This window comes from Tenrec ecaudatus, chromosome 4, assembly GCF_050624435.1.
Source record: "Tenrec ecaudatus isolate mTenEca1 chromosome 4, mTenEca1.hap1, whole genome shotgun sequence".
NCBI lineage: Eukaryota > Metazoa > Chordata > Mammalia > Afrosoricida > Tenrecidae > Tenrec > Tenrec ecaudatus.
The window spans coordinates 34,853,200-34,879,083 of record NC_134533.1 but is presented as its reverse complement, the minus strand read 5'-3'; positions in this window follow the sequence as shown (position 1 = coordinate 34,879,083).

Here is a 25,884-nt window from a genome sequence, read left to right as displayed (position 1 = left end):
GCCAGTGGAGAAGGAGAGGGCTACGAGGGGAAACTTGGTTTCAGAATGGGGTAAAAGAAAGATGGAGGATAGACCAGAGTCATGTCCGACCTCTACCTTGGTTTTGGGTTGATGTGAAGTTGGCTTCTCCTTCTGCTACTGGGACTGGAGAAGGCCTGACATGGCCCCACACCATTTCTTCATAGCCCCCAAAAGGTTAAGAAAGTGAATGATACGGTCAGAGCGTCTTGCCTGCCACAGGAGTCCCTCATCTTAGACGAGTCATCCAGTCACCGTCCATCAATCTGCTCATCCTTTTCCGGTGACTCAGAGAAGCAAGTCCTCGTCTCATCAGCTCCTGTGTATCAACTGTACTGATGTACAGTTTCAACTAATTGTGTGCTACTTATTCCAACGTTACTTTTATTGTTTTGTTGATGCATCTCTCTGTCCATGAAAACTGAGTTCCGTTGGAACATAGAAGTATTTCCTCCATTAAAATTAATTGGAATAGCAATAGGGGAAAGGGAGGAAGGGAATCCCATCGCAATGATTGACACATAACCACAAAGAACAGCAGAAACCATGGGGGAAGGGAGAAGCGGGTCAGTGTGAGATATGAAAATAATAATAATTTATAATCTATCAAGGAGCTACCCGAGGGGGAGGTGAGAAGAGGAGGTGATACCAAGGGCTCAATAGAAAGAAACTATCTAGAAATGAACGATGGCAGCATATGTACAAATATGCCTGATATAATTAATGTATGGATTGTAATAAGAGTTGTAAGAGCTCCCAATAAAATGATCTTTTAATTTAAAAAATGTAATGGAATTGACAGGGTTTCCAGGAACTCATTGAAGTCCTTTCATGAGAAGTGAGTATTTAGGAAGGGAAAGGGAAGGTCGTCCCCGACTTGGCTCGGCCGTGAACAATGTTTATGTGATCATAATAGTGAAAACAATAACTATGGATTTCATTTAAAGGGTTACTTAAGCCATATCAGGAGGGTGGGAGAAGGGGGGTAGTGTACGGGGCATGCCTTCGTGGAGCGGAGTCTTCCTCGGGAAGAGGTCAGTCCATAATGGCTCAAGCAGAACATGGAAAATGACCAGGTAGACGTGTCACTTGGAAACATAAAGCGTGCTACTTAGAAAACAAACAACCTTGAGGGTCAGCAAAAAAAAAAAAAAAGAAGACCCCTGAGGCGATGGTTTGGTGCAGCGGTTGCAGCAATGGACTGAACATAGCAGGGATTGTGAGGACCGTGTGGGCCAGGCAGTGTTTCCTTACTGTGCCCCCTGGGTTGCTCTCGGCACCTGACAACAACCAAAACTCGACTGCTACAGGGAAGGCAAACAGAGGAAGGGTTTCGGGGGGAGGGGGGATAGACAGGGGGAGGGGTAAGAGGGAGATGATGTCAAGAAGTTCAGGAAGGAAAAGTATGTTTACAGACTGATTGTGGAGGCAATTGTACAATTCTGTTTGACGTGACTGAACTGTGCAAAGATAAGACATATATATTAGACTCCTAAGTTACAACACATTTTTTTAAATGACAGAGATCCAGGAATGGGCTTGGCGCTCACTTGTACTTAATCCTAGCTCCAATTTAAGAACAATTAGTGCTTACATCATGGCCCTGCTCGATACTTGCCTTCAGGAAGGGAACACGGAAGATACGAGTGTTGTAGCAACATGTGATGAAGAATTTAGATGGTGCCCGGCTATCAGATAAATACCATCTGGGGGTCTGGGGTCTTTAAGGCTTGTCTGCAAACAAGCAGCGATCTAAGTGAGACGTCAACTAAGTCTGCACAGAAGAAGCACACCATCAGCAGTCACTAAAGGATTGGAACCCATACAACACCAAGTTGAAGAAGGGCTCAGTATCAGATCCTAAATTGCAAGAATCCAGTGTGCAGAAGGTGGTGGGTGACAGCAGGAGCCCAAGATTCATTTGTGGAACCTGCATAGGGAATAAGCCTCTGTAGAACTCCCCCGTCTAAAAGTTGAGGGGTGGGAGGAAAGCTTGGGGGAGAGGAGGACAGATGATCAAAGGCATAGATCAGACCTGAGCAGTTACAACTTAGTCAGTACATCCGCCCCCCCCCCCCTATGATGCAGGCTGGACCTGATCTGCTTTCCAGATTTTTCTGTATTTTTCATTTGTATTGTTTGGTTTGGTTTCTGTTTGTTCGTATTAGAGTGTGTCTCAGAGGCGTTATGTCAACGAGGTCACCCTCGTGAAGCTGCGTTATATGCTTTTCGGTTTTTTTGGCATATGAAACCCAGGATCGATGAGCCTATAGGGACAGCAAGTAGATTCAGGGGTTCAGGGGTACAATTGTTGGTGAGGCAGTAAAAAGGAGAACATGTCAAGGAGTCCATGTTGAAAAAGAATGGTTGGAAGCCAATTGTGGTAGCAATTTTATAATTCTACTTGACGTGATGAAATATGGAATGAGGTGTCTATGTACTAAACCCCAACGTAATTAAAAAGAGACCCAAGTGGAGCCCCTGGGTGGTGCCGACTGTCAAGGACTGGACTGAAAACAGAAAAGGGGACCGTTCAAACGCTCCCTGAGGCGCCTCGGAAGTAAGGTCTGGTGACCTGTTTTTGAAAGGTCACAGCCCTGTCTACTGGGTCGCCACGAGAAAGGGCTGCCTCGGCCACTCACAGCCACCACTGGACACATCGAAGCCAAGGAAACCGGCGCGAGCATAGAAGAGGCATCTGGGAGGGTGACGCTGGCTGTCTCTGTGGGGGACGAGTGGGTTAAAGACAAGGCAGGGACTGCTTTTTCTCTTCAAGCATAGTTTTGTTTGGCTTTTAAAATGTAATAACCTTCATAAAGAAAATTTTTAAGTTGTTTTCAAAGGTAATAAATGTCCCTTGGAGAAAATACCAATAAGCAAAGAGATGAAAATTAAAAAATAAAACAAACAAAAAATTAAAAAACAGACACATCCTTAAGACGTCGTTCAGCTGAGCGGCCGCTGAAACACACTGGTGTGTTTCCTCTAGTTTACACTTGACTGGACAGATACATATGCATGTTTTAAAGGGGCCAGCGAGACGGTGTTATAAAGATTGTTTTGCAGCCTTTATGTTCGATTTCTTTCCTGGAGGTAATTGTGGGCAGATTTTCTATATCAGTTTTCATCTACTGCATCACTTTAATGCCTGCATAATACCTATTATATGGCTATACTCTCATTTATTTAATTCACCCTGACACTCACCACTAATTATCCCATCAACCTCATTCTTCCAGCAAACAACGCGAGTGTAAATTCCTGGAAGAAGATCGCAGAAAGGCATTCCTCTCTACCCTGGGTTTAATTATTGCCACCAGGACTTCCTACATTGCTTTACTAGTGAGAGAATGATATAATTGACTTTCTGACCTGTTCTGAGATTTTCCTCCGATGGTTTCTTTTTTCCACCCTCTTTAAAATGAATAGTGAAATTCAAGCGAGGTAGACGGCTGCCCTTGCCTGTCAGCAATCATGTCCTCATCTCCCTGACAAGTTTTTCTTCATGGATTCCAAACACCATCTCCCCCCTACCCTCCACCTCGCAATCCTCCATCCGTAATTCTCAATCCCCCGGGTCTGGACAGGGCCACCCCCAACTTCTGGGCCCAAGTGACCATATGACCGCACCTGGTCCGTCAGCCTTTTTCACATCCCTGGTCCTTGTGAATGGTTTCAGGACGGACATACACGTCAACGGACCCAACACGAGGCCACACGAAAAACGGTTGCAGGATCACTCCCTCGAACTCAAACTCGCTGCAGGCCATGCAGTGCTGACTACAGCCACCCTGTCGGACACTGTAGAGCGGCCCCTGCAGGTTTCCAAGACTGTAACTGTCTTAAGGCCATAGAACGCCCTGTCTTTCTCCTGCAGGTGGTTTTGAGCTGTAGACCTTGCAGTCAGCAGCCCCGCACATAACCACGGCACCACCAGCGCTCCTCCAGGAAAGAGCCATTCTCGCTTGGCTGGGATTATTGTATTGAAAGGGCAGGCCCACCTTATTCTGCTGTGTTTTGCTCTATTGTGCTTCACTGATAGTGTGTTGAAATAAATCTTTAAAAAAACAAAAACACAAATTGAAGGTCTGGAGCCCCTGTTACATCAGGTAGGTCTATCAAGAATGTTTTTCCCAAAGCGTCTGCTCGTGTTCTGTGTCTCTTTCTGGAATTCTCTAAATGTTTAAGACATCTTCTTGTTGCTATACACTTAATAGCTCAGCGCAGACTCCCTGCCATCAAACCACTGCTGCCTCTTAGTGACCCCTGTGGGCTTCTGAGACTGTAACTGTCTACAGGAGTAGAAAGCCCAGTCGTTCTGTCTCAGAGCTGCTGGTGGTTTTGAACTGCTGGCCATGCAGATCGCAGCCCAATGCGCAACCACGACACCACCAGCACTCCTCATGCACTGACTAGACTACTGTCTGTTGTTGCTGTTAGGTGCTGTCGAGTGAGTGGTGACTCACAGAGACCCTTTGAGCAACAGGACAAAGCGTTGCTGGGTCCCGCGCCATCCTCCCCTGGTTGTGTTGGAGCCATTGTGGCCGCCACAGTGCCAATTCCTCCACTCACGGTCTTCCTCGTGCTCCCTGCTCTTCTACTTTACCAAGCACGATGTCCTTTTCCAGGGACTGTTCTCTCCTGATAAGCTGTCCAAAGACTACAGGATAGTATAAACCTAATATTTAGATGCACTGGGAAACCTTAAAATCCTCGGGCGTGGCTTCATCGGGATGCTTGCTTGATTGTGGTGCTCTGGAAATGAGCCCACAACATCTGGGATGTGTGCTTGGAGGGGTAGCTGTGGCCATTTGCCACGACCAAGGGACAATCTGGGAATAAAGCCAGCCTGGAGGGAAGCCAAGCCAGGAGGTGTAAAGGCAACGGGGAGGGAAGGTATGCCCAGAGTGTAAACAGCAGCTTCCTGATGACATTGTCTGAGCACCTAGATGGAGCCCTACCTGACGCTCCTGGTGAAAACTGTTGTCTGGATCCATATGTGTCCATTATCTCTGAATCTATTTGAGCTTGAAGGTCTGTCATCTGAAAATGTGTGTGTGTGTGTGTGTGTGTGTGTGTGTGTAATATGGACTCTATGCCACAATTCAAGCAGTACAGAAAGGAGTATAAAGTGAAAATGTCGTCTTTCTTCTCGCTCTGTGAATTTCCAGTCCATGCACCCCAGAGACAATCATTTTTCATGTTACCCTAGATAGGCTTCCAAAGTACATCTCTACATTAACAAAGGTCTCTAGTTTTTAAGTAACAAATAAGAATATAGTATCCTACAACCTGTATTTTCTATTTCCAGTATGCATTTGACCATTTACGTCACTTTAGGACTCTACTTATGGACATTCCAGAGTCCAACCCATCCACTACTGATGGCCATTTATATTGGTCTTGTTTAGACTCTAGTTTTTCATGTTAAAAAGCATGAGTGGCCACACTTCACTCCATGTACAAAAACAAACTCAAGATGTACTAAAGACCTACGTAAACGTAAACCCTAGAACTGTAAAGACCGTCAATGAGACAATGGGTACACAGTTAAGGCCCTAAAGCATGACACAAACACAGTACAAACCACAATAACTAGAAAACACATAGCAGACTAACTAGATAGGTTGAGACCTCCTAAAAATAAGATGCATCAAAAGAGAAAAAGGAGATCCCACAGACTCGGGGGGAAGTTTTTGGCAATGATACATCAGACAAGGGACTGGTCTCTAAAATTTACAGAAAACTACAGCACCTGAAGAAGAAATGTTGACTCATCCAATGTAAAAACGAGCAGAGGACACGAACAGTTCACCAGAGAAGACGCTCAGGCGGCTGGCAAACACATGAAGAAATGCTTGAGGTCGCGTGCCATCGGGGAGATGCCAACCAAAACCTCGTCCCCCGGCCCTGATAGCAAAGTCACAACAGCAACACTGCAGAATAGCAAGTGCTGGAGAGCGCCCCGAGATTGGAGCCGTCAGACACTGCTGGTGGTCCTGTGAATCGTGTAACCCCTGGGGAGCGTGGTATGCTGCTTCCTCAAACAACTGGAAATAGAAATACCCTATGACCCAGAACCCTGGTGCTTGGTGTATACCCTAAATGAGCAGACACCCACCCATGTTCATTGCATCACTGTTCATGCTAGCGAGAAGATGGGAACCGTCTAAGTGTCTATCAGTAGAAAGAGGGACGAGTGAACTCTGATACACGCAGACAGTGGAATTCTCACTCACTGCCATCCAGTCCATGTTGACTCATAACAACTCTCGAGGACGGGATAGAGCTACTCTGTGGGCTTCTGAGAATTTAACGCTTTACTCGAGGACAAAGCCTCGTTTTTCTCCTGTGGAGCAACTGCTGGTTTCAAACTGGCAACCTAGAGCTTAACAGCGCAATGAGTAACCCATTACACTCTCTACCAGGGCGTTGAATGGAATACTATGCGTAGCTAAAGAACAATGACGAAGCTGTGAAATGCGTTGTAATAGTTAGGTTTTCTGTGCCAACTTGCCTCTCGTAGGAACATGTGGCAGAGTTCAGACTGTCAATCAGGCCGCAGTTTGATTAGAGGGAGAACAGCTAAATGGCTTTCCAAAGCTTGCCTCCTTATCTCTTTCTCCTGGGAGGCGGGCCACAATCTCTCTCTCTGCTTCACCTTCCTGTTGACAAGCCACAAGGAGCCATGCTGAGACCTGCAAGAGCCCTGGAGATGCTTCCACTGCCACTGGATCCACAAGGCTTTGCACCCACTGGCCTGTGATCTTCCTGCATTCGGCACCATTGCATGTAGCTGTGTGAGTCTGAAGAGGGATTTATGGACTAGTATCAGACTTTGGCGCTAGTATCGGACTTAAGGACTTGATTTGGACTGGGTAGGGATGTTTTCTTGATATCCATTTACACCTGGATATAAAGCTCTTTCTTGCAAGTATATGAGTGTTTCTGGATTTGTTTCTCTCATCAACCTGGCCTAGCACACACATTAGGACATGGATGGACTTAGAGGACACTATGCTGAGTCAAGTTAGTCAAACACAAAAGGGCAAATATTATATAAGGCTTCTTGCCCCTTGATGAGGGGACTAAGAATCAGTCATCACGACAAGGGTTTGCAGAAAGTTCCAAATCATCAGCATGTTCAGTCCCCTGTCAGTCCAGACTCGTGGGGCCCCTGTGTACCAGAGCAGAACTGCCTTGGTGGAGTTTGTTGGCTGTGCTCCTTGTTGGACCAGAATGCTCCGTCTTTCTCCCATGGAGCGTCTTGGTGTGTTTGAACCACCAGCCTCTCTGCTCGCACCCCAGCGCTTAATCGCCGCACCAGCAGTAGGATAACTATTTTAAAATCACCATGAGGTCAATTCCTTCTAAGCAGTCCTACAGCACAGAGCGGAGCTGCCTTATCCAGTTCTCAAGGGTGTCCGTCTCTATGGAGCAATGCTTCAGCCTTCTCGCTGGTGCGTTTGAATGGCTGGCATTTTGGCTAGCAGGTGAGTGCTTTAACCAGACAGCACCACGTTGGCTCCTTCGCCAGCAATGCCATTCAAAGGTAGACGCCAGCAAGAATGGACAGCAGGACTCAAGCCGGCCCTGGGACACGAATGCTTGTTGCAGTGGCCGCTCAATAGTCAAAAGGCAGAAATAACCTACATGCTTATCCAGAAGGGAATGAATCCAATGTGGCGCCTACCTGCAGCATGTTATTAAACTCCCTGCCACCGAGTCAATGTGGACTCACACCGATGTCACCCGGGGGTTTCTGAGCCGGTAACAGGGAAGAAAGCCCAGTCTTTCTCCCATGGAACTGCTGGGGGTTCACAGCGCCGACCATGTGGATCTCAGTCTAACGCGTAACCGCTACACAACTAGTCTGTCACGTAGGCAAAGTGCTGATGAAGCATGGGTGGGTCTGGAAAAGAGTGTGCTGCATGAAATAAATCCGATCCGTAAAAAGATAAAATAAGAAACCTGCCAAAAGAAACCACCTTTGACGGCGACCAGAGGTGAGGGGGGCAGGCAGGGGAGGGAAACACAAGGGGAGAGCAGAGGTCAGCAAACTGCAGCTGGAGAGCACTCTGCGGCCCCTTCAGTACACGCACGTGGCTCGGAAGTAAAATGGGGAACGAAAATAAAACGATCCTAGTTTCGCTTATAAAAATTCATAAGGATAATATTCAGAGAGTGGTGATTTCATTTGTTTGCAAAAATGCATTTCTGGCTCTCGAATCATTTTTGAATTGTAATAAGGGATGGGATTGGCTCTTCCATGCCCCAAGCTGGCCAACCACTGGGTGTTAACTTTTGGGCGAAGAAGAGGAAAAGGGAGGGGGCAGGGAATGGGCAAGCCGTTGGAAGATTTTGGAGGTGTTTAAATTGTTGAGTATGAAAAAGATTATCTGAACTCTAAACCCCTCGTTGTGTAGGGGGGTTCATTTCATTGGGCTGAGTGGGGAGGGATAAGCGTTGCTAGGTGCTCGGTGTGAAACTTGCTTCCAGAAATACAAACCCTGCATTCTTTGTGCCAGTTCACAGGGGTCAAGATTTAAAGACCCAGAGTCCTGTCGTCCTTTCTTGATTCAAACCCGGCAGGGAAGACAGGGACAGCGTTCCGTGGGGAGAGATAGCTTGAAATACACAGCACCAGAGCCCAGCCGAGGGATGGTCTACCAGTCATCACAGGTGCAGAAAGGGTTTGGGTTCTCATCAATGTCTGTCGGAAACATGGTTGATAATGTAATCTCTGCTTGTATAAATGTCCCATTCGTTTTTTTCCCTTCTTCCTGAGAACCATGTCGACTCGCACTGACCAGAATTCTGTGTTTGGTGGAGACGTGTCTGCAGTAGCGTGTCTGTGAGAAGCCACATGCTTTATGAACCCTACCCATCAATAATGGAAAACTGATTTCTATTTACCCGGCTAGCGGAAAGACTGAATTATCTTGCTCTTCCCTGTAAAACACCTGATATTTCAAAATTGATGCCCTATGTGTAAGAAGTGGTACAAAATTCATGTAGCCAAGAGAACGCAGGAAAAGGTTTGATAAAGGTGCACAAGGTACTAAACGAATTAGGAAAATGTGGCGTTTTTCTGGATTTTGTGATGCTTGTGGTAGTTGTCAGCTTTTTAAAATGTGTCATTTTATACGGCTGCTTTTCTTATTCTAAATCAAGATTCACTTTTATGCCTGACGCTAAGTTGTAATGTCGAGTGTGTGTGTGTGTGTGTGTGTGTGTGTGTGTGTGTGTGTGTGTGTCTTATGAGGCCCTCTAACATTTTGCTTCTGCCTCAACAAAACCTGGGTTTGCCTCTACAGAGAAGCTTCAGTGCGGGTCCTGAAGTTAGATGGCCCAGCGAGCCCGTGGGCTAGCTCTGTGACCCTGTACAGTTTACGTCATGTCTGTGCTTTGTTCTCTTCAGCTGTGAAGTAGAGCTAATACCCAAGGGAGGCTTGTGAAGATAAAGCGAGTTATGACATATAAAGAACCTAGGACTTGGTACCTAGTCACATCATTGACTAGCCTGATTTATTTATGCTTATATAGAGAGGCCTTTTTAAAAAGATCATTTTATTGGGGGCTCTTACAGCTCTTGTAACAATCCATACATCGATTGTAGTGGCAAGCAGATTTGTACATATGTTGCCATCATTATTCTCTTAACATTTATATTTGAGCCCTTGGTATCAGCTCCGCTTTTTTCCCCTCCCTCCCTACCTCGTGACCCCTTGATAAATGATAAATTATCATTTTCATATCTTACATAACCACTGTTTCCCTTCCCCCACGGTTTCTGTTGTTCGCCGCCCCCCCTCCCCCCGGGAGGAATGGGGGGTGGTTGTGTGTCGATCATTACTATCGGTTTTCCCTTCCTCCCCAACTCTCCCCACTTTTCCCCTGCCCTCCTGGTATCACTACTCCCATTTCTGTTCCTGGGGAGTTTATTTGACCTGGATTCCATGTGGCCTGAGCTCTCATTACCTATGTACATGCTCCGGTCTAGCCCACAGGGAAAGGCAGGACGGGGGTCATGACAGCTGGGGGTGAGGAAGCCTCAAGGAACCAGGGAAATGGTGTGTGTTTCATCGGTGCTATACTGCACCCTGGTTAGCTAATCCCTTCCTTGTGATCCTCCTGTGAAGGGATGTCATATTGTCTACAGATGGGCTTTGGGTCTCTGCTCCTCGTTCTCAACAATATGGTTTGTTTGTTTGTGGTCTTCTGATGCCTGTTACCTGATCCCATCAACACACCATGATTGAACAGGCTGGTGTAGTTCTTCCATGTGGGTTTGTTGCTTCTCTGACAGATGACCACTTGATTACCTGCAAGCCTTTCAGACACCAGATGCTTTATCCTTTGATACCCGGGCACCATCAGCTTTCTTCACCACATTTGCTTGTGCACCCATTTTGTCTTCAGTGACCTTGAGAGGACAGTGAGCATCACAGAATGCCAGGTTGCTAGAACAAAGTGTTCTTGCATTGAAGCAGGGCTTGAGCAGAGACCAAAAGTCCATCCACTACCTCAATTTAATGCCATACAAATATATGTACATATGCCAATACCTCTATTTTTATTAATTGATGTATTTACATAAGAGCACACCTATGTTTATACCTCTCTCCATAGCTTTGCTTCCTAGATCTTTCCTCTGTTTCCTTTTACCTTCCTCCTGCCTCGCCATCACGCTTGCCTGTCTTCTGCCTCTTAGCAATTCCTTTCAGCTAGACTGCTGTTGCTCCAACACCCCCAGGATTTCCACATCCTCCTTGTTGTTGATTTAATTCCCTAGTTGTTCCCCTTCTACATTGTTGTTTGTTCACTACTCCTTTACCCCACCTCCTCCTCCCCCAAGTCCTTCTGGAACCATTGGTTCTGTTGCCTTCTCCTCTAGCTTCCATGGTTATCTCTAAATTCAGAATGCCCTTATTAAAGCAAGGAGTTGATATCAAGGGCTCGAGTAGAAAGAAAATGCTTTGATGGCAACATGAACAAATGTGCTTGACACAATGGATGGGTATATGGATTGTGATAAGAGCTATAAGAGCCTCCCCATAAAATGATTTAATAGTAATACAAATAGCCTTATTTTAACGCCCCCATGGTATAGTGGATTACATGCACTGTACGACTGCTAACCTCAAGGTCAGTCTTTCGTACCCACCAGCTGCTCCACAGCTGCACGGAGAGGTTCTCTACTCCCACAGAGTCGCCGTCTCTGAAATACACAGGGGCAGGTCTCCCTGTGGGCCTACCCTGTCCTCTAGGGTTTCTGAGAGACGGAACTGACTTGATGACAGCGAGTTTGGTGGTTTGGTTGTCCTTGTTTTGTATTCCCTTGTGTAGGGACTTCCTCGGGATAGAGGGCTAGATGCATAATCCCGCGTTAACAGCACATTCGCCATTACTTTTCTTTAAAAGCAACAAGCGTTTGCCCTCAAGCTGGTCTGACGCCTGGGATCCCACATGTATGCTCCGTGGGGCTTGTCCTCACTGGCTTTTCAGAAGTAGACCACAGGCCTGCGCACATTTGAACTGCCAATCAGTCTCTTAGTGACCAATCCTTAGCCAAGTGCACCAAAACCAACTGCCATTTAGTTGATCCAAACTCACAGAGACCCTGCTTTTTAATAGCGCATGTGCAACTGTCCCCATCAAGTTGTGTCCATCTTTACCGTCCCATCATATGCGTGTGGTTGTTGTTAAGTGCCATCCAGTAGGTTCTGGCCTATAGCAACTCGGAGATAGTTCAAGTTTATTGTGCCATCCTGGCCGATAAACACATGTGGGGTTAATTGAAGGGTGGAGAGATAAATGGCTCAGTGAGCCTCACCTTTCTAGTTCTTGGGTCTCTTGCTCTCTGACGGTCGGACCAGGGTGCAGCTGCCTTAGCCAGTTCCCTGCTTCAGCTGGCAAGGCTCACTTCCTGAAAGACATCCCTGAGGAGAAGACACATGCACCTACCCTGATGCAGCCCTGGGAGCTGGAACAGCCATGTGGAGACCCCTGCCAGCACTGAGATGCTTACATGTTCACTGATTCAGCTTTCCCCCTGCAGTCGGCATCATAGAGTGTGTTTTGTGAGATGGAAGAGGACTTTGTGGATTGGTGTTGGACATATGGGTTAATGTTGGACTTGTGGGCTAGGGCAGCACTGGGTTGGGATGTTTTCTTGATGTGCACTTAACCTCTATAGAAGACTGTCTTATACATGAGTGTCTGTGGATTTGTTTTTCTGAAGTGCCAGACTGAGACTGGCACTGACTTCATGACAACCGAAGGAACCATGCCCAGTCCTGTGCCATCCGCACAGTTGCTCCTCCGCTTGAACCCGTTGCTGCAGCCGCTGCGTCAGTCCCTCTTCCTGAGGGTCTTCCGCCTTTTCACTGCCCCTCTGCTTCACCAAGCACGAAGTCCTTCTCCAGGGACTGCAAGTCCACTGTGGTAAGACGAAGTCTTGTGCCCTTGCTCTGGCCGTACTTCTCCCTCTTTGTCCTTCGGGCAGCCCGTCGTCCTTCAATACTCATTGCCAGCACCTCGGTTCAAACGCATCGAGTCTGCTTGAGGCTTCTCATTCAATGTCCACCTTTGACATGCATATGAGGTAACTGAAAATCCCATGGCTTGCGTCAGATGCACCTTAGTCCTGTCATATGACTATATTATGTGCATACCTGTTGACAGATGCCATCCATTCAATCCCAACTCATGTGGCTCTATAGGCCACATGAGAACTGCTGCATCGAGTTTCCAAGGCTGTAATCTTTACAGAAGCAGACTGCCACATTGTCTCCCAGGGGTGTATGGACTTGAACTGCTGACCTTTCAAATAGCCCCTGAGAGACTGCCGTACAATCACCGAGCTGCCTGGTTTCCTTAGCAACTTATGAGAGGTGTGTGTGCATAGCACAACTCTAGAGCCAGGAAGTTCCTCCCAGCAGAATCTAAGGCTATGGTTCTTATTTTATTTCAGGCTAGCCCTGTTCTATGAACCTGTCCAGGTCAGGTCAAACAAACAAACAACCCCCCCCTCCCCGCCGTGGATTTACTGCCACCGAGTTGATTCTGACTCCTAGGGACCCTGTCGGGTTCTGACACTAACTCTTCATGGGAGTAGAAAGCCTCGGGTTAGTCCAAACAGAACTATAACACCAAACTCTCTGCCATTAATTCCATGTTAACTCACAGCGACCCTGGAAAGCAGAGCCTATGACACTGCTCCTCTGGGGGTTTAAGATGTAAAGCCTCATCTTTCTCCCACGGAGCATCCTGGGTTCAAACTGCCAATCTTGCAGGTAGTCGCCCAATGCGTAGCCCACTACACCACCAGGATCCTGATTGGTTGGGATCCTGATCCCAGAACCACATTCACTGCCATAAAGTCCATTCCGACTCATAGCGACCCATTAGGACAGGAGAACTGCTCCCGTGGGTTTCCAAGGCTGTAGATCTTTACAGAAGTAGAAAGCTCTCTGTTCTCCCTTGGAGTGGCTGTGGTTTCAACCAGCCCCTCATGTGGTGGGTAGTCCAACATATAGGCATCACCCTACCATGGCTCCTGTTCCCAGCTAACTCTGCTCACATTTCCAAGGTGACTTACCCTTCATCAAGTGTAGTGACCTCGTCAGATTAGGCAGGGCAGAGTTTAATACATATCTCATGGGAGAAGAGGTCCTGGCACAGAGAGGTAAGCAACGGAAAATGTTTTGGGGGGACTCTAGGGGTGGGGTATGTCTTTGGTGATATGCATTGAATGGGCCACCTTGACCTGGGCATCTGGGTGCATCCTGGGGACCCAGGCCAACACTGGGACACTGGATCCTGGATCTCCAAGGTATACAGGATGCTGCAGAAACCACATCAGTGAGATGCCATGCGGAAACTCCACCGGGTGAACTGGTCTCCTCTTCAGACACACTGGTAACCTGTATTTCCAACTTAAGCCAAAAACGACCTGGCGTCTGAGGAAGCGGAAGATAGCTGATCCGAGATGGCTGAATTGTTGGTAGGCGGACAAACATGGTCCTGCTGTATCGATGCCCTCTGTGCTGTGTAAAGATATGTATTATTCCAGCAAACCTGTGATGGACGTTCTGCTTTCTATGGTTCATATTAGCGTGTATCTCAGAGGTATTATGTCATCGGGAGTCACACTCTTGAAGTTGTGTTGCATGTTTTTGTGCGTCTCAATATACGACCCCCAGGATTGGTGAGCCTCCATGGGCAGAACGTAGAATAAGGTTTCGGATGGGGGTGTGCAGTACAGGGGTGGGTGGTGGTAGGGGAAAGGGAGATTGTGTCAAGGAGTCCAGGAAGAAAAGGTATGTTTGGAAACTGATTGTGGAAGCCCTTGTGCAATTCTGCCTGACGTGAGGCAAGGTCATCCAGCAGGGACAGGATTAAGAATTCAGGTCTCTCTGAAAACCAAATGCATTCTCTCCCCCGTACCTGGATGCCTCTCAAAGTCTTTCCATTAACATGAAATATGCTCCTAAAGAGGAAACATACTCGCAGTGAAATATACTCTTTTCTCCAAGTTCGTTGTGAAGAGCAGACATTAAAGTGATATTATAGACTGAGAGAGCACTTCTTAAAAAAATAAATTTAATTGCAACTCCTTGATTCAAATCAAATCCACTCTGTTTTAAACTTTCAATTATCGTCAGACAGAGCTTGCGGAGTGTGCTTTCCATCCTAATTTGAGGCCTCGGATGGCAGCTCCTTTTGTACGTCTGCCTTTAAAAACCTGCTTCCCTGCCCCCAATCTTGTTATCTCCCCCTGACTTGCCAAACAAATCCTGTGCAAAGCCATAGAGCTGATTAAATGCCGCAGGGAAAGCAGTGAACAGCTCAAAATCAGGAGAGTCTGCTCCCACATGTTCAGGCTAATTTAACTTTTCCCACATGACAAATTAGAAAGGAAAAGAAAAATTTGCATCGAAGGACAATTAGAATAAACCAGAGGTGTCATTTGTCCCAAATTAGGACAAGCGCCCATCATTTATTTGTACATGGACGGAGTCCCTTTCTGGCCAGCAGGCCCCGGTGGGGGAGGGGCTGGCGCTCCAGTGTCACTCTGCAAGTAACTCAGTCACTGAGTGAGGACCAGCTGCTCAGGGTGCCACTGCCACGGCATCCTCGGCAGCAAGCGGGGCTGACTGCCACAGCAGTGCCTCCAGCCATAAGCTGATCTGCCCAGGGCCTTGGGGAGTGCATTAAAACCTGGCATCCTGGTTCCTTAAAGCAGCCCTGGTGGTATGGTGGGTTACAAGTCGGGCTGCTAGCCACAAAGTCAGCAGTTCCAAACCACCCTTTGCTCCTTGGGGAAAAGATTAGACTGTCTATTCATGTAAAGAGTTACAGTCTTGTAAAGGCCCAGGGGAACTTCTACCCTGTCGTACTGGTCACTATGAATAGAAGTTCACTCTGTGGCGAATGATTCTTAGTTTCCCAGGCTTCCATAGGAAAAATGACCAGCAATGGGGGCCTTCACAGAACTGCAATTTATTGTTCACGGTTTAGGGAGGCTTGAAGTCCAAGTGAGAACACTGGCGGCAGGGCAGGGCCTGCTTGGTCAGTAGCCCCAGGAGTCCCTTGGCATTGTGTGTCTTTCTCAGTAGCCCCAGGAGTCCCTTGGCATTGTGTGTCTTTCTCTCTATTCCTTTTTTTTCCCATAAGATATCACTCAGAAATAATTAGGTTTTGGATTCGCCCTACTCTAGTTTGATCTCATCGATAAAACAAATGAAACAGGGTCTTTTGTGCAAGCGCCAAGTTTGGGACTTCCACGTGGACTTTAGAAGCCACAATTTAAATCATGTGGGGTTTTGTTGTTGTTTTAAAGGAAGCTCTTCAAACTGGCAGGGTGTGTGTGTGTGTGTGTGTGTGTGTGTGTGTGTGTGTCGTGGCTGATCTTCGAGTCCACCCTTCTCAGTAACTTTTCATGTTGCCTCCTTCCTGCTGGAAAACCAAAAAGGAAGAACACACTTAGTATATCCCTAAACTCAAGAAAACATTCACGCCTCGATAGGCAGTATTGAAAGATTCTAAGGGCAAAATATTGAATGAGGCAGGAAGCATCCCAGGAAGATGGCGGGAATACACAATCACTGTGCCAAAACTAACTAGTCACATGCAACCATTCCAAGGACAGCGTATGAGTAAGAATCAACAGTGCTAAAGGAAAGAGCCCAAGCTGCTCTGAAAAACATTAGCCCAAAACAAGACTCGAGGAAGTGATGGAGTACCGCTTGGAATGTTCCAACAGGCTGATGAAGCACTCACTGGAAGGCCGCGCTCAGCTCTGCCAGGAAACTTGGAAGACAGCTACTTGAGGAACTGACTGGAAGTTATTTATACCTGTGCCCATTACAACAAAAGGTGACCCAAGAGAATGGTCAAATTATAGAATGATATCATTTCATGTCACCCGTAGGTAAAATTTTACTACTTATGCTCTAACAACAAATGCAGCAATGCATTGGCAGGGAACTGCCAGAGGTTCGGGTTGGATTCAGAAGAGGTCGTGCAAGTAAGGCTATCCTTGTTCATGACAGACAGCTCTTGGCTGAAAGTAGAGAATATCATTAAAAAAACGATTTGCCTGCGTTTTATTGACGATTTAAGTAATTTAACTGTGTGGATCATAAAAAACTATGGAGAGCTTTGAGAAGAATGGGGATCCCAGAACACAACATTGTGCTCATGAGGAACTTGTACATGGGTCAAGAGGCACTTGTGCAAACAGCACATGGGGAAAGCGCATGGTTTAAAATCAGGAAAACTGTGTGTAAGGGTTGCGTCCTCTCACCAAACTTATTCAGTCTGCATGCTGAGCAGATCGCCAGAGAAGCTGGCTTAGACGGAGAAGAATGTGGCATCAGGGTTGGAAGAAGGATTACTAACAACCAGGTGGCACCGCCTTGCTTGCTAAAAACAAGAACTTGAAGCACTTGCCCATGAAATCAAGCATTGCAGCCTGCGGGCTGGATTACGACTCAACATGAGGAAAACACCAATCTGCACAACTAGTCAGGTGGGTCCCATCAGGATAAATGGAGAAAAGATTGGCGTTGTCAAGCATTTCGTCTTGTTTGGATCCATACTCAATGTTCGTGGAAGCAGCCGCCAAGAGACCAAATGACCCATTGCAGTGGGTAAATCTGCTGCGCAAGACCACTTTAAAGTACTGAGAAGCAAAGATGTCCCTTTGAGGACCAACGTGCATCTGACCCAAACCAGGGCACTGTCAATCACCTGATATGCATGTGAAAGTTGGACATTGAATAGTCACATTTGAATGTTGGTGCTAGAAGAGAATATTGAAAGTTCCCCGGACTGCCCCCGCCCCATCAATAAATCAATCAATCAAATAAGCGACCCTGTCTTAGAAGAAGTACAACCGGCGTGCTCCCTAGTGGCAAGGATGCTGGGACTTTGTCTCACATACTTTGAACATGTTGTCACCAAAGAACAGTCCCTGCAGGAGGACATCAGGCTTGGGAAGGCCTTGGGCTAGTGAAACGAGGAAGACCTTGGACAAATGGATTGACATAGTGGTTGACATGGGCTCAAATAAGAGAGCAATTGTGGGGATGGCACGGGCCGAGGCAGTGTTTGTTTTCTGTTGTAGATGATGTAGAGACGAGTCAGAACTGAGTCGATGACACTGAACAATGACATCTCCTTCCCTAACGGCCTAAGGATACCCATCAGACCTACTCTCCAAGCATAATGATGGGGTAAGATTGAAATGTTCATGGCTTGCTACATAGTCCTCACTGTCACGGAGTTGATTCTGAATCGTAGTCACCTTGTAGGATAGGGTAGAACGTCCCTTGTGGGTTTCAGAGACTGGGACTCATTGCAAGAGTAGAAAACTTCATCTTCCTCCCTTGGGGTGGCTCGTGGTTTCAAGCTACTGACCTTGCAGTTAGCGCCCAGTGCACAGCTGCGGCCACAGAAGTTTCTTTCCCTGCATGGCTACGCAAAGATGTATACACATGAGGTCCTCAGTTGCTGACAGCTGGACTTATTCAGGGATGTGCTTTAAAAGAGCTAAATAAAGGCCACCAGACGTCCTTGCCTTTCCTGGCGGACCAATGGGAAAGAGAAGACACAGAAAGGGATTGGAAGCTGTGAGCTCATGGTTGTGGTATCAGGTGTAGATTTTATTCTCTCATTTCTACATAATTTTAAAGCTGTTTCATTGGAATATAATTCAATCGTTCAATCATATTAAAAAGAGTTGTACAATCATCAGTTCTAAAAATATTGCCTTCATTCTTGCCCTCATCATTATTAGCTCCCCATTTTCCACCAACATTTCCTACTGTACCCCAAGGGAACCATTAATCCAGTTACTGAATCTATAGATCGCCTACCCTCGATTTCATTTCCAAAGCAACAACAACCAAGTAAAACAGATAAAAACTTCAATAGAACAGAAAGCAGAAAGTAGTAAAAACCAGAACAAATAAATATGGAGATCAAATGATAAAGTGTGAACTGTTAACCTAACTGCACATGCAAGAATCCATTTCCCAAGAGCCTCTGCATGATAACACAGCTAATCATCTCTGGTCGACGGTCAGAGGGGATTCACTGGAGGCTTAATTTACTGCATTTCTCCTTGGCTTTTTTTTTTTAACTTAAACAGCTTTAAAATGTGTCAAAAGGGAGATCAAATGATAAGATAACCTAACAACCCCTGCCATAATCAACTTTACAATGCGCTGTCTGATAACAAGGCTGTTCGCGGTCCTCATCTGTGGTTAGAGGGGATTCACATCAGAGGCCTCATCAATGTGCGCACCCTACAAATGGATTTGAGACTTCCACAGTCACCCACAGCCGTCTGCAAACCAGGTGTTCGCAATGTCATCAGTTATACTTTTTAAATGATAGCAATAAAAAGTGGGTTTGGTTAATTTAACGAAAAACAAAATGGAGACACTTACTGAAAGAACAAAGAACTCCCAGAATCCTAGAGCAAACTAAATCTAAGAAGTGCATCACAGAGAGGAGCCTCGGCTGCTCTCGGAGTCTGGGTATCAGGAGCTAATATTGGGCAGCTCCACTGGAGACATGCCTTGAAGAAGCTCACCGCTCTGCAGGTAGAGCCAGCTCACCGTGGCCAGACACAGAGCCTCTGCTGCTGTCAAATCTCTCAGGAGCAAATTGCTTGATCTTTCTCCCTCAGAGCATCTGGTGGTTTAGAACCAGCCACCTAGCAGTTAGCATGTGTGTGTTAGGTGCCACTGAGGGTGGTTTAGAACCAGCGACCTAACAGTTAGCATGAGTGTGTGTTAGGTGCCACTGAGGGTGGTTTAGAACCAGCGACCTAGCAGTTAGCGTGTGTGTGTTAGGTGCCACTGAGTTGGTCCCGACCCATGTTGACCCTATGCACAACAGACCAAAACATCTCACGGTCCTCACCACCCTCACAATTGCTCCTGTGCCGGGCAGTTAGCAAGGCAACATTGATCCCCCAGGGCCACCAGCACTTCAAACTGGTTCAAGCTATTTTCCCATCAGATATTGCTCCACTTCAAATTCCTCTAAGCAAACATCCGGTTCACTCAATGTAGCCCACATGGTAGACACAAAACACAAATCAAGAAACACAAGCCTTATATGACAGGCAAGAGGGAGCCCCCGAGGACCAGCTCCAGCAGATGCTCGTAATGATTTAGTTTCTTCTGTGACCCAAAGTAAAGGCGTCCGGTTTCTCTGGGTGCAGTTGGTCCCCTTCCAATGGTTTCCGGTCCAATGCATGGCACTCAGTTCTTTATTTAGAGAACATAAGGATGGTACACAGGAACAAATTCTCCCTACCCCTTCCTCATGCACTCTGAGACAAGTTCACCTACAAGTTCAAAGGCAAGGAGGTATGGACAAATGAACAGCCAAACACAACCTAGTAAGGGCCAGGAGAGTGGAAGCACAAGGTGTTATGGGAACGGACCCAGCCTCCACTCAGGTAGGACATAGAATGATTAAAAGGTAAGACGTTAGTAGTCTATAAAGAATGAGGCAGGTAAAGCGGCATGGGGCTGAAAGCCATTCAATCTGCCAGGCTCACCAGAGTTGGATAATTGCCCCCAGTTCTTCAGCCCTTTCTGCAGCCTCCCCTTGCCATGGCCAGGTTCCAGAGCACTGTTCTTCCCATTGGCTGTGGGCTTGACATACGACTTGGCAGAAGTACCAATGTTTTCATTATAAGAGGCATCTTCTGAAGCTAAATTTTAGGCATCAAATGTTTGTCCTGTTCGCCTCCATGAGCCCCCCATAAAAGCATGTCCCAGCTAGCCGAATGGCCTGAGGCTATGCCATATGCAGCAAAGCACTGGTAGGGATTCAGCCGGTTCAATTCTCAACAGGTCAGGAGAATCCATAGCTAATTTTTTGTTGAGTTTGGCTAACTGGTTGTTCAAATGCCATTTGTGATCAGGGTTCTCTCTGCCCAGCTGCCCAATGTGGAAAGCACCCACTGACATTGCTGACTCATTCTTTAATGTGCATCGGCACCTCGGCAGATTCGAAGCACCTGTAGTAATGTCCATTCCATCCACAAAAGACAAAAACCAAACTCATTGCTACCTAGTTCATGTCGACTGACTCTGGGCATAAAAAAAGTAGACAGATAACTCATTTCTTGAAAGTTGTTATACTCTTTTGACAAATACTACGTTTTTATTCCCTTGCATTGGTTTCTTCAGTAAACAAACAGCTATAACATAAAGAGAGAAAGTGCCTAACAATGCGAGGGTTAACACGCTGTCATTCTTTTCAGCTGTGTTGTGTTCCCAAGTTCCCACTGGATAGGATGAGTGCATTATGCAATTCCTGAAAATGCTCAACGAGCTACAATATTGTCAGAAGAATTGCTGTAAGTTAAGTAGAATCAGAAGGCGGGTTTTCAAAGATGAACATAATATGTTCCATGAAGTCACCTGCTTCAGATGTATCAAACACATTTGACGCTTGTCTAATTGGCCTACCTCTAAGAAAATGGGATCCTACTCCTGTGGTGAAAAGATGTGTTCAGGATAAATGGAAATATCTTAAATAATAGTTTCATTGGTTTTTACTTTTTTGTACAGGGATTAATATTTTTTATTAACATTCTAAAACTCAAAACATAGCCTAGTGTTATAGATCTCTTTTATTGCTCTTATTTAAGTAATGACTGGAGGAAATCATCAAAAGTACATTATTTTTTCAGACCGGTTGTTAACATAAAAAAACCCCACCCCTGGAGCAGAGTCTCCAAGGTTGACCGATAGAACTACACCAAGAGGAAGTACAGCTCAGCCAAGCCCAGTGTAGACGCACCCCCAGCTCCCACATCCAGAAGCAGAAATGCCCCAGTAGGCTTGCAGATACATGAGAATAAATGATTGATTGCTTAAGCCACTGAACTTTAGAGTGGTTTGTTATGTAGCATTACTGGGGCAAGGTGGCAGAGCAGCAAATAACAAAGAAGTCAGACTCCCAGGAAATGTCAAGGTAAGTGTATGAATAGCATTATTAAAATCCTCTATTTTGCAATTTTTTGTATATATGGTCTATCAATTCCTGTGAGAGGAGTGTGAAACTGCAGCTCTCGTGGTGAATCAGTCTATTTCTCCTTTCAATTCTTTAAGCCCTTGATTGATATACATTGATGCTTGTTATTAGAAGCACATACACTTAGGAATTGTACAATTTCTTGATGAATTGGTCCTTTTGTCATTACTTAATGTCCTGCTAGGTGACCAGATGTCCCGCTTTTGGCATGACAGTCCCAATTTTTAACAATTTTCCCGTGTCCCATGGCGTTTTTAAAAAGTTCCAAATTTTGGAAAGAATGCACGACAAGCTAGGGTATACGGTTTATCAATGGTGTCCCGCTTTACCAATGTGAAAATCTGGTCACCTTATCTTAGCCCTAGGAATGTTCCTTGTCTGACAAGGGATATGTATTAGGATAACCATTTGCATTTGTATGATTAGCTATAACACCTTGATGATTTACCAAGGTTTTGCTTATCTAAAAAAAATCATTAAAAAATAGTTTTATGCTACCTTGGGCTTTTTTAGTGCCATTTTTGCTGAATATAAAAGTCTTGGTTGACAGGAGTTCATTTGTTTTCAGCACTTCAAAGATGTTGTTCCATTATCTTTAAACCTGCATTATGTTTGATGGAAAATCATCAATATTCCTTATTTTATCTTCTTGAATGTAATCTGCCCCTTGGCCACAGCTGCTTCAAGTTTTTCTCTATGTTTGGTGTCTAGCAATTTTATTTTGATGTGCCAACATAGGGTTTTCTTTGTGTCTATCTTGAATAGGCTTCACTGAGTTTGTTGGATCTGTATGTCAACTTGTTTAAAAGTCAAATCTGGGGAAATGTTTTCAATTATTTTTTTCTGCTACATATTTTCGTTCTTCTGCTGGGACTTTATTTAAGAGTGGATTGTTAGAGTACTTGATGCTTTTTCTCAGATCACTGGGTCTGTTCATTTGTTGGAGATCTTTTTAATTTTCTGCTTCCGTTTGGACAATTTCTGTTCATCTGTTTTCAAGTTCACTGAGATTTTCTTCTTCGTTTTCCAGTGTAACATTAAATCTAGCGGGTAAAGTGCTCATGTCGTGAGTTAGAGTTTCTGGCTCTTGATTTCCATGTGTTTCTTTTAGAAGTCTGTCTTTCTCTATATGAAGGTCTTTCCCTTTTTATACTTGAACTTACTTGTAATAACTGTTTGAAAGTTCATTTCTGCTGTAGCCCACATCCCATATTTGTATCATCTCTGGATCTGTTTCTGTTGGCTTTGTTCTCTTAAAAGACTCATGTTTTTTCCTACTATTCAGTCTACTTTTTAATCAAGTGATGGCCATCTTGAATGACCAGCTGGATCTAGATTAGGTTTCTCTTTAAAGGGGACTGACTTTTACTCTGGCAGTATTTAATCAATTTGTTAAATCAATAGATAACTGAAGCTTATTTTTAAGCTTATTAGCAAGAATGGAGAGCAGTCCATTGGGGTTAGAGTAGTATGAATTCTAAGAATTGTCCTTTCTAAGGTCGCAACTAAATGCCCACATGTTCACTCACTCATGAGAATAAGTAAAAAGTATTGGTTTTTTTATCATACATACACAGGTTTATTCCAAACAAAACATGTTAAAACATGCCTCTGATCAATCGGGAGCTTCAAACATTCTCTCAGTAATACACATGTCTTAGTCTCATTTGTGTGCTTTCAGAAACAAGGATGTTTTATGTGGCAATGGAAAAAAATGACTTTGAGGTCCTGGCTAATACCAAATTTCTAACAAAATTCAAGTGAACGTCTTGCCAAATCACGGAAGCTTTGTAATGGGTTTATGGGAATGCTGACCCACAGAGAGCAATAGTTTTTAGATGGATCTAGCGTTTTAAGGTAGATTCAAAGACCCCAAAGATGAATTCAAGGCAGAGAAGTTAGCTCAGAAGGTTATAGCAATTGCTTTTTGGTGATTCCAAATGGATAATCTTGATATGTTTTCTCAAAAAACACAGGGAAATCATGGGACTTATTATGAAAAATTTTTCAAAAAGTCAGGAAAGGACATTTTCCCCTCTTCATGGCAATGCACCTACTCATTCTTTGAGAGTAATAAAGGCTGTCCAATAAGAATGTCCATGGGGAACCTTACCCCACCCTCCCTACAGCCCTGATCTTGCCCCTTGTGTCTTCTTCTTGTTGCCTAAACTTGAACTTTTAAAAGGGTTCGAGAAACGGAAACATCACATTCAGAAGTGTACAGAGCTAGCTGGAGGAACAGTTGCTTCACATTTTTATACTCTTGTTTAATAAAGGTTCCTATAAAGGTGACTATTCATTAAAGACACATCCAGGAAACTTAAGGCAGAATGCCCCTCCCAGAATTCACTAGGGCTCTGTGATTTCCTTTTAAACACGCCAACTGAAGGCATAGTAACCCTGCAGGACCGAATAGAACTACCTTGTAGGGTTTCGAGACTTTACAGGACTAGAAAGCCTCGTCTTTCTCCCGTGGAACGACTGGGGGTTTGCAACTGCTGATCTATCAGTTAGCGCATCCCAACACCTAACCCACCGCACCACCAGAATTGACTTGATGGCAGTGAGTTTGGATGTAAGGGTAAAATGGCCACATTACTGGTTAATGGTCAAAAAGAACTCAAGTCCTGTCTGAACTTATATCAAGGCTCGAGATGGTGTTAGGGCTCCCACTACTGTCTTCCACAAACCAAGTGCTTTGGAATTCAAACTCTAGTACAATAACCCTCCCTACACACACACACACACACACACACACACATCCCCTGAATTCTGTTCACTCCCCACAGTGAGACTTCTGATGCCTTTTGGGATCTACTTTCTCAAGCTGCCATTTAGAAAGTGTCCCCTGAAAGAAATGGAGTTGAACGTGGTCTTCGCTCACGCGGTTCCCCTGGCTCAGGACTCACTGGGCACGCGTTTGTAAATCTGTACAAGCACTGAGTCCCATGCGTGGCACATGTTAAGTGCTTAGTGAGGTTTCGTTTGTTTGTTTGAAGGAAGGAAGGTTGATTCATTTGAACACTTTAGTCCTAAGTCTAGAAATCCTTCAGGTTTTTGAAATGGCCTACCCAGACAATCGTTTCCCATTTCCTCCACCCACTCTCAGTTTCCCCTCAGGGGTAGCTAACTTTCCCTTCAGGAGCAGGCAAGACATTGCTAGTGCATTTGGGTCGCCTGGTGTGTAAAAGCTTGAGCACTGAGTGGTGGCCAGAGTTGCAGTCATCGACAGTTAAGACGCATGCTGTTCTCTAAGGGAATATAATATACTTTATTTTTCTTTCCAAATCAGCTAAATGCTTTCCGGGGGGAGGAGAAGCTATGGACGAGTGGACATAAGTCATCCTTCAGCGGGGGTCCTTGATGTCTTGCATGCAGTTAGTTTCTGATGTTACCAAGAAAAGAAGTTCTAATCTGCTCAAAGCGGGAGGTGGAAGCGCGACAAGAACAGCGCCAGCAGGTCTCCTGGGAGAAGGACGCGCCAAGTGTCGGATGCTCGTGGGGCAAACAAAATTCCCACGGACTCACCCTCAGCCCCTGGCCTTCACCTCACCTAGCCGCCGGCTCCGCCTCCCCTTCCAGCGGCCCATTTTCTGGACCAGTGAACCAAATGAAAGCCAGGCCATGGTCTTTTGTTCCCGCTTTGACTGGGAAGATCATGTCCCCCACGGGAGGGTTCTTTCAAGCCGGCTTTAGAGATTATGTTTGGATCTTTCAAACTTCCCTATTAGCTGTCCCTTGCCCCCACCCCCACGTACTCATGACGTCACCCCTGCCAGCCTCCCGTCTGTGAAAACCGTGCATGTGGCTCTGTGTCTCACTGACTGCGCTCTTGCCCACTGCCCCCCAGTGGGTGACTGAGGCTTGGATTCCTATCTTCCGGAGGCAGAACCACAATTTCCTGTTTGTCAGCAGCCACCACTCCTCCCACGCCTGCGTTTTGTTCAAAAGCACCAACAGGGAGTTAAAAGACTAAATCTGCGAGAGCTTCCCTTTCCCCCTGAGGGAAAAACCAGTGAGAATTTCCATCCCAGCCAACAAACTCTTTCCCATATGTCTCCAAGAGAGAACTGCTTTTCTGTTCTTCTTCGTGTCCACAGACAGCTTAGTGGGGAGATCCTATGGGGCAGTCCGGGTTCTCAAATTGTGGGGGGAGATGTGCTCTGCGAATCTTAGTCTCTGAGCTCCAGTCATTGCGTTTGAGGCAGCCACTGCACCCTCATTTCTGAAAGGGGGTCAGAGAACAAGGAGGAGGTGGCATTTGCTTCTTGTAAGTTCTGGGGGTCACCGGGA